Genomic DNA, 9,496 nt, shown 5'->3' with positions numbered 1-9,496 from the left:
CTTTGTGTAAGCGTAAACCGCATTCTCGTCTAGCAGGATCATTAAAAAGCAATTAAAGTTTGGTAAAAGTCTTCCCCCTTCCACAGAGCACTTAACATCTTTTTTTGAACAATCCGTGAGCTCTTTCTACCTGCCAAGACAATATCTTCACAACGATTATAACGGCGTGGAACAGAGCCGCTGTGAGCGGCCATTACATGTACGGGGACGTTTAAACGCTGCAAAGTGGTTTCCCGTGACCCAGATATTACTGGTAATTAAACGGTATAACCGCGCGGGTGGGCGGTAATGGAGAGGGGTTACCGTCCTGCCTCCACAAGCAGGAACTTCGCACGCGGAGAGATTAAGTCGTAATCCACTATAACCTAGTCTCCAAGAAGTACTAGTATACATTAGAGGGGATTCATTCCTCAGCTAACCGACATCTTGCACACACAGTCGTCCCTCAGTAAGACATCTGGAGCTGCATAGTTCCCGTTTAGAACTTTTATTCAGCCTGTCACACGACCGGTTTCGCCTGTGTGGCTTCTTCAAGTGTACAGAGGCTTAGTCTCCAAGAAGATCACACGGTGGTAAGGCAGTATCCATCGGCCAGAGGAGTGTCCATTAGCCGCCGAAGTGTGCCAATGGACACTGTCTGGCTCATGGTATTTGATGCCGTCTTTTGCGGACACCGTAAGATCTGCTTGGAGATTAGCCCTAAGTACACCTAATGCAGGCGTGTGGTTACTTTGTATTAGTGCGATCCAAAACCGCGTATTACTGACGTGAGACGGACCGACGTCCTAGACCTAAGTCACAACCTGTTTGTGAGGAGAGAAAGTGTTCAATTATCTACAGCAGATTCGGACCTGCTTATGGAAGGAGACTAATTGGTTACTTGACATCACAGAAAAAAGTGCATTATGAAAAACCAACATATCTTCGTTTAGCGATTTTTCCCTTTTCTTTTAGCCTTTTTTTTCAGTTTTCTCAAAATTAATTTGTGGATGACTCACTTAGTGTGACGTCGTTGTCGTCCAACTTAGTGTGACTCAATCAGAGAAGAAAAGGGACCCTCGGAAATGAAAATTCACTATCAAAACAGCGCGAATGGTAGAGAAAGGGCAAAAAGTCTCCTCAATGTTCCCGTAGCTGATAGTAATTGACTTAATGGATTTTAAGAGCACCTCGATGTGTTTCGATGTTTCCCAGCAACACTTTGGAGACGCCATCTTACTAATGGAGCAGGCCGGACATTATGGTTTCTCAGGAAATGAAATATGCCATACAGATCAAAACAAGCGGAAATTACGCTGCCATAGAATTACTACCAACTCATCATCATCATCGTACCTACCTGAACAATGACAATATACATGTAGTTAGACGTTTTTTGCAAATTCATGCCCGGGGGCTACTTGCAAATTACAAACATAAAGAACAATGAAACAGAGTATGAAATAACTTAAAATTACATGATAAAAGGTAGTTGTCTAAAGCTATAGCTATGTCTAAAACTATGTCTAAGGGGTTTGACTTCTCTTTTTTAGACCATGGAAGACATAACAATGACAATAACATTGCATATTCACGCCCTACATGGGCCAAACGCACTAACTTAAAGTTATATAACTGAGTCAAAAGTATAACATGTATGAACAAATTTACATAGTTTTTCCTTAGGGAATGCCACCCAAAAATTGCAATTAAGTAGGAAAATGAGGGAAATCTTATGAGCAGCACATATCTATTATTTCGCTGTTTGGACAATAATTGCGCCGAGAGGGTGACCAATTATTCATAATTAGCTCATAATAAAGCCCGAATGAAGCTTCCATTTCGCTAATTGGTCTACTCACAAGCCAGTGGGAATAGTTTGAGACTTATAACCGTAGCGTACTAACTGTATGCACAGATCAGCAAGTAACTTCTACTAAGGCCACATTGACTTAATTTTATGGATGACATCCTCTGAAGACGCCCAAACTAGTGCGCGCGGGCGAATAAAAAAAATTCCGGGCAAAAATAAAACTCTACTAAACCACAGGAATAGAAAGCAGGTATTGTGAATTCGCGGCAATACAAAGCGACGTATTCGACAAGCCGGCACACGCTGGCTTTTTGCGGCATTTATGAATCAGCATTGTACGTACTATGTACTGAGTTATTGGAGTTAACCCGGTCCAAAGGATGTTATCTTCCTATATTGTCTAAATGACGGAATCTTAAACTTAAATTTGAACTTTTTTAGGAGAAGCATCACTGACGTGACGATGACGGAGGAGCGGACACGTGACATGATCAGCCGGGCCCGGCAGGCGTGGCTCACCGCTCTGGTGGACGAGATTCTACAGCCGGAAGGTGAGGAAACTAAACTAACAGAGTTTGCAAAGTATCAAAAACGTATAAAGGAAACTAATCTGATATATGGTATCGCTGCACATTTTGCGTCGGTGAAGGGTAGTCGTATAAGTGATAAGATACACCAAAAACAGTTACTGAAGCAACTGGATATGATTGTGGAAACTGGAGACACCTCTCGCCAGGGACACTCGTCTGTCAACTTCTCCAGTGTCACTGACGAAAGCTAGTGGATACTAGCTGAAACGTCTGACCGTTTCCAAAAGCATATCCAGTTGCTTGAGTAACTGTTTTTGGTGTACTTTATTACCTAGATGTCTAACCTTCACCGACGCAAAGTTTGCAACGATACCTTATATCAAGTTAGTTGCCTTTATTCGAGCACCAGGACTGACAATGTAAGTGGACAATATTCTCTGAAGGTAAAACAACCCAACCAACAAAGTTCGGATAATCAAAATAGTAGTGACGGAATTAGGGATGAAAAGTAGGTACTAAAGGGTCCCTGGACGTCCGAGCTAGCCACCCGGACCGTCTCTGTCTATTTAAGACACCGGACTAATGTTTTCTATGCGCCGTGACACACAGGTTTGCAAATCCCTGTGATTGTCAGTTGGCTGCAGAGGAAATCCCTGTAATCCCTTCTTAAAGCAGGAATCCTCTTCAATGACAATTTGGCTGAACAGTAAAGACCGCGCCGGGACTTGAGAAAAATCGATCACATTTTGGTTCATTAGCACAAATGTCTTAAAGTCTTGTTAGAAACATCTTGTCAGATCCGGCCGTTATGCTGATTCAATACGTCTGCAAACGAAAGTATGTCTTTAAAGCTGACACTTAAGATAATTGGTACAAAGTAGTGTAAACTTTCCATTATTCTTAAGTGCAAGTTTTTTAAAGGGACTTTCTTTGGACACGTATTGGAATGGCTATTACCAAAGATTTAATATTAACATGACTGATTGATTATGTAGAAAATAGTGCAAAACCCTCCATAATTATCTTAAGTGCAAGTTGAAAAAAGGCTTTTGTTTGAAGATGTACTAAAATGATTATCATCATAGATTGGATATTAACGTGATTTTAAAAATTACTATAAAAATACAAGTATGATTTACTAGATAACGTTATTTATGTATATACATTACTTGTAACTGTTTATTCTTTTGTGTGACATGCAGTATATGTATTTGGTGTGCACGCTTTCAGCATGCTCTCTGCCTAGTGCACACCTCGCATTGTTGTGTCACAATTTTGAATAAATAGATTAACAAAATTGATTATCCCCATGTGGTGCAGCCACTAAGCGATCAGGTATCGACGCGATGGAGGACCACAGACTGGCCCAGGACACCCGGACCGCGTGGCAGCGCCGCCTGCTGAAATACCTCGTAACTGCAGATCCCCGGATCGCATACCTACAGCGGTAAGATCACCAAGCCGATACCTGCATAATAAACGTTTGAGCTCAAGAACTCTTATCAAAATTATTTGTTCTCGACCAGTGGTAGTGAATGATTGAAAATGTTTTGGTGGACTTCCTCAGAGTAACACTGACTACCTGGGTATAATTCATACTGCGGTCTTCACTAATCTAATGAGCTATCCATTAGATTAACCCTATGCCTACGTATGACGCCTAGGTGTCATGCAAAGAAAATTCGGAAACCGTAGATGAAATATTAACCTTGTTTTTTAAAGCACCTTCTAAAACACTTAATTTTATCAACCCAATTACAGCTCTATCATCCTTAAGAAAATTAACGAAATGCCAAAGCATTGCTCATTTGCTCAGTTCACTGATTTCAGCTGAACTGTTTTTACTTATTGGTGTGTTTCCTCTGGTGGGCAGACGCAGCATCACAGACCGGACCATGACAGAGGAGCGGAGCCGGGACCTGGTGGCGCGCGCCCGGCAGGCTTGGCTCACCGCACTGGTGGACGAGATCGCGGAAGGTATCTGTAACGTTATAGTCATGACACTGTGTATGTGTGTGTGTGTGTGTGTGTGTGTGTGTGTGTGTGTGTGTGTGTGTGTGTGTGTGTGTGTGTGTGTGTGTGTGTGTGTGTGTGTGTGTGTCTGTGTGTGTGTGTGTGTGTGCGCAGTGTGTGTGTGTGTGGCCATATAGCCCGTGTGTGTGAATATGTATTTTTGTATACATAATAACTTGTGTATCCATAGTAACTTGTGTATCCATAGTACTTTGTGTATACATCCATAGTACTTTGTGTATCCATGGTAACGCCACGCCCCTCACCACAGCCTCCGGCCCCAGTAAGCGGCAGATCACAGCCGTGTGTGTGAATGTGTATGTCGGTATCCATAGTAACGTGTATCCATAGTAACGCCACGCCCCTCCCTGCAGCCTCCGGCCCCAGTAAGCGGCAGATCACAGACGTGGACGTGACGTCAGACCACAGTAAGGAGTTCACGGCGCGACAGCGGACAGCCTGGCTTCACAGGCTTCTTAACGCCGTGCAGGGCCAGTAGCCTCGCACCCGCAGGCGCCTGGACGCGGGGCTTGGCTAGTAAGGGTCTAACCTCGCCTCGCAGGCGCCTGGACGCGGCTGGAGTGTGTCCGGGTAGCCTGGAGTCCAATCTTGATAGCTATAGTTAGCCTCTACCAGACTTCGGAAGGCGGCTGGAATGAGTAGAAATCGGCCAAACAGAGAGATAACATGCCAGGGGAGTTCGTCTGCTGGAGATAGCAGTTTGCCACTCCCGAAGCCGTGCGGAGTCGCCATATCGGGGGCGGCAAACTGTTCTTCCCAGCAGACAAACTCCCCCGGCATGTTATCTCTCTGTTTGGCCGATTTCTACTCTTTCCAGCTGCCTCTCGAAGTTTGGTAGAGGCTAAGCTTTAGTCCGCTCACCTGGTAGCGGATCTTGGGGAGCGGACTAAAGCTAACCAGACTGAACTCCAGGCTACCTGGACACGGTGCTGGACCAGTGAAGAGAGACCTCTAGCGGATAGACAGGATCTGCACCTAGCCCTGACTAGTGGACGTTGACAATGACTTGTTGTCTAACTAGAACATGTTGCACCGGTCCTATTTACACACTTGATTATCATGTTCAGAGACACCGATCAGGGTTACATATGCTACACAGGCATAGACACGGGAATATAGAGATTCCCTTCAGAGAACGGAAAAGAATAAATACAGTCACTAAAACTAACGACTTGGTATGAAAAGATATGTCAGAACATGAAAGGAGAAGCCGGTACTGTGTGTACAAGCCTAGGATAACCGGCTTCTTCACTGCCGGACAAAACAAAAAAAAGGCATCAGAGGATTTTTGTTCCAGTAGTTCTAAGTAGAGTTGCTAGTTTCTTAAATGTTAACTTTATAGCATGATTCATTCATTTCGGAAGATGTCAACTTCTCATATCATTACGAGGTAGTCTATTCCAGAAAGCAAAACATACATCGGCGTTGCAGCCTCGTCCGGTTAATCTTTGCAAAGATAGGCCAATGGCATGACCATGAGATTCCGTAAGTCTTTTACCCAAGAGTCTAGAGACTTAGGAGAATTCAGATTACTTCATTACTTACTGCTAGTCGACTCTTAGAGCGATGCACACATCTGCTTTCACATCAATAAAACTACGTTGTTCATACCTAACGACTTCTCCAAGATACTATTTCACTAGCAAAACACGATCTCTTGTGTTCATTTCAGTACATACAATAGATAGCATAGCCTCGGCAATTACTTCATTGCTGTAGATGAAGTCACACTGCAAACGTATTGTAGCAGCGCCCTCTGCCAGAAACCGTCGGTGCTGCAACTTATACAGATATTACACCATGCCATTAGAGACAAACTTCTCTGATCAATATTTCTGGGCAGTCAAATACCATCTTATCTTATCTAATTGAACCGCGACGGGGGCCGACATCGTCTACCAAATACCTTTGACCAAGGGTTGACGTCACAATTCAAAGAGGCCACGTGACAAGCTTCACTGGGTCAGTCTACCGAGGAAGACCAGGGTGACTGGTCGAAAACTCTAGGTGAGAGAATTTTTTTGTGTTGGACCAAAATTTTTAACTTTAAACATTATGTAATCTTGATAGATACTTTCTGTTGGCATGACTTGTCCATGAGGGACCTTGTTCAGTTTTTCCCTCCCGATGAAGTTTATCCAAACAGTCAAATACTTGTTTGGCAATGATCCAGCTTTGGACAATGCGCACTGCATCGAGGTGTTTAATCTGTATCTGTATAGCCGGTATAACTGCCTTTCGGCGTAACACACCAGGTTTAAAATGAACGATAGTCTCGACGGTACTCGACGGTACAATCTACCAGTTGTGTTCCCAGATCCTGCACCGGGTAGGCACTGCTATTTTGGACCTTTATATATCATTGGGTCCATCGTTATACTTGGACGTATGTGTGTGTTTGAGGTGGGGGGGGGGTCTTGTCACATTGTCGACGACTGCAAACTGTACCTAATTCACGACATCAGACTCGAATCTAACGTACTAAAATATATCAGAGACTTAGCAAGAGACAAACGACGATGGACTGCACGGCAAAGAGACATACGTTGATTGGATCTGTCAATTGTAGTTAAGAGTAGTTCTACTGCTAATTTACAGCCAAGAACAGTTGTACATAGTGAGGAGGGATCGGAACACGTACACCAAGATCTCGACTGTTCTTTTGTTCAACTTGACGGGACTTGGGGATAATTGACAGGTGTGACGTCAATCCGGACATTTCAGAGATGGGACGTCTGTCTTGTTAATTGACAGGTGTGGCCTATCTTTTGTACAGCTGAACCACAAGGCGCCATGCAGGCGTCAACGAGTACTATGGGGGAGCCTTGACAAAAGAGGAAAAACGATATCGATACCGGGTAAAGGCAACATCTTTAAAAAAAGGCATTCCATTGCAGCAAAACTTGACTTGACTTTGATTTTCAAAATCAAATTCTGGTTGAATAAATCCTATCACATACTGATGCAAAAATGTGATGCTGCTACGTATGTGATGGGCGGGTACCAGAAAAAAAAGTCGCCTCACATGGCCTGTATTTTTTTTGCTATTTCAAACATGTAAAAACATGAAAATGTGCTACGAAATGGCAGTAAATGTCAATATCAGACAGATTTCTTCATTTGGAATGTTTTCTTTGTTTTGCTGCCCTGAAATTTCATTCAATGCCTTTGAAATAAACCCGGAGTCACGTCCGTGCTCCCCGGTGGTTAATTACCGCTCAGCCCGCTCGGTAGAAGGTCGCGACCCGCCGTCCGGCCGGCAGGATTAGCGGGAGGGTCCGGCTAAGCGCGCGTGGAGAAACATACCTCACCGGGGTGGAACCTCGCCTGATTGGGGCCAGACTGTGACTGGAGTACCAATGGACTTCTATTTAGGCCACACCAAGTAATTTTCATGGATGACGTCCTCGGGAGACCCTTAAATCTAACGCGACAGCGCGAAAACAGAGCAAGAAGGCAGAAAAAAAAACTTCCCGGGATGGAGCCGCTCGCCTGATTGGGGCCAGACTGTGACTGGAGTAACAATGAACGTCTCATTTAGGAAGAAAGACTAAAATAACTATAACTAGTCTCCATCTTTCGCTTTTGTAGGCTAAATAAATAGTAGATTGTAAGCGTTACTTTCAAAGTTATAATTATCATAACCATCCTAAAACACCCAAAACTTACGCTGAGGTCACATTTTCAAACCGGGGCCCGGTCGGGCTGTTTGTATGAACGAAAAATTATCAATTCATATTAAGAATGTACCGAAATAATGATTATCATCAACTTCGGTGTTCTATTGTCTTTTATATCGTAATTTTCGTTCACAAAAGCTGCCCGACCGAGAATTGTGACCTCGGAATTAAGTACAATCAAGAGCCACTTTGGGGGCAAAAATCTTACACTTTTGTCAATCAGCAAAGTCGACGTCAATCGACGACATACGACCTAACCACATATCCACATCCTGTTGTGCAACCCTATATGATATGATTCTCTCAGCGTAGTAGCCTATGGGTACACCACTCTTACCACCAATTCGACCTTCCTGTCAATCTGCGGTTACGCCATTTTCCTGTACAGTAGAGCAACTTCCTGTTGCTGTATTGTAAATAACGACGAGCATACGAGCAACCTCTGTACCCGGAGGCAGACCAACAAGGCATCAACACATAATCTCCAAGCAGATCTTTTGGTGGGGGTAAGACAGTATCAAATTGACCAGTCTGTAACCATTTCCCCACCCAAGGCGGGGGTAGCGACAAGAAAAGGGCCATATATAAAAAGCTAAACGATCTTCCACCATCAACCTCTGCTTGGAGAGTACCAACACATGAGTAAACGAGTGGATTGAACACGGAGCATGCATACATATATGGCGCCTGTTGCCTAACCCTATATGATATGATTCTCTTTGTGCGCCAGACACGCGTCAGTAGCCCCCCAGTGTCTTATTAGACCCTCTGCCCGGCTGAGGAGTCAAATGTTAACAAGCCCGGAGCACGTATCACTGGTCCGCCCTGACCCGCACCCTTACCGCCGTCCGCTGGGGCTTGATTAAGTAAAGACAGCCATGACTGGACTGGGAAGTTCCGGTTACGGCAGGTTGAACCGGGATGGAAGGTCAACTTTCAATCACGTATTTTCTTTTTCGTTCAGGGAAAACATCAGTACCCTCTTGAACCTAGGCCCTAAAGGGGGACATCAGGGATGACAACACGGGAAACAACATCAAATGGGTTCTCCTTCTCTAATCAGTGAGAAGAGGTCTGCTATGGTGATGTTGGACGGTTGAACCTTGATGGAATGTCAACTTTCAATCACAGCAGAAACGTATTTTCTTATTCGTTCAGGTAAAACATAAGTGCCCTTTAAACCTTACATGAGGACATCAGCCATGTCATCACAATTGGTCATTGTTCTCCACTCGTTCCTGTTCTACATCAGTGAGCGTAGTTCTGCTGTGGTGATGTTTCTGAATCCAGTATCTGTATCAGTACAAACATCAGTACAAATAAAGGGGCAAAGACTAAGTGACTCTGACTCAAGTTTTGCACAAATTATATTCTCGCCGCCCTGCCCGCTGGGGCTTGATTAAGTAAAGACAGCCATGACTGGACTTGGAAGTTCCGGTTACGGAAGGTTGAACCCGGAT

The sequence above is a fragment of the Branchiostoma belcheri genome, unplaced genomic scaffold (genome assembly GCF_001625305.1).
Source record: "Branchiostoma belcheri isolate BF01 breed outbred unplaced genomic scaffold, Haploidv18h27 scaffold57, whole genome shotgun sequence".
Taxonomy (NCBI): domain Eukaryota; kingdom Metazoa; phylum Chordata; class Leptocardii; order Amphioxiformes; family Branchiostomatidae; genus Branchiostoma; species Branchiostoma belcheri.
This window is presented reverse-complemented; position numbering follows the sequence as displayed.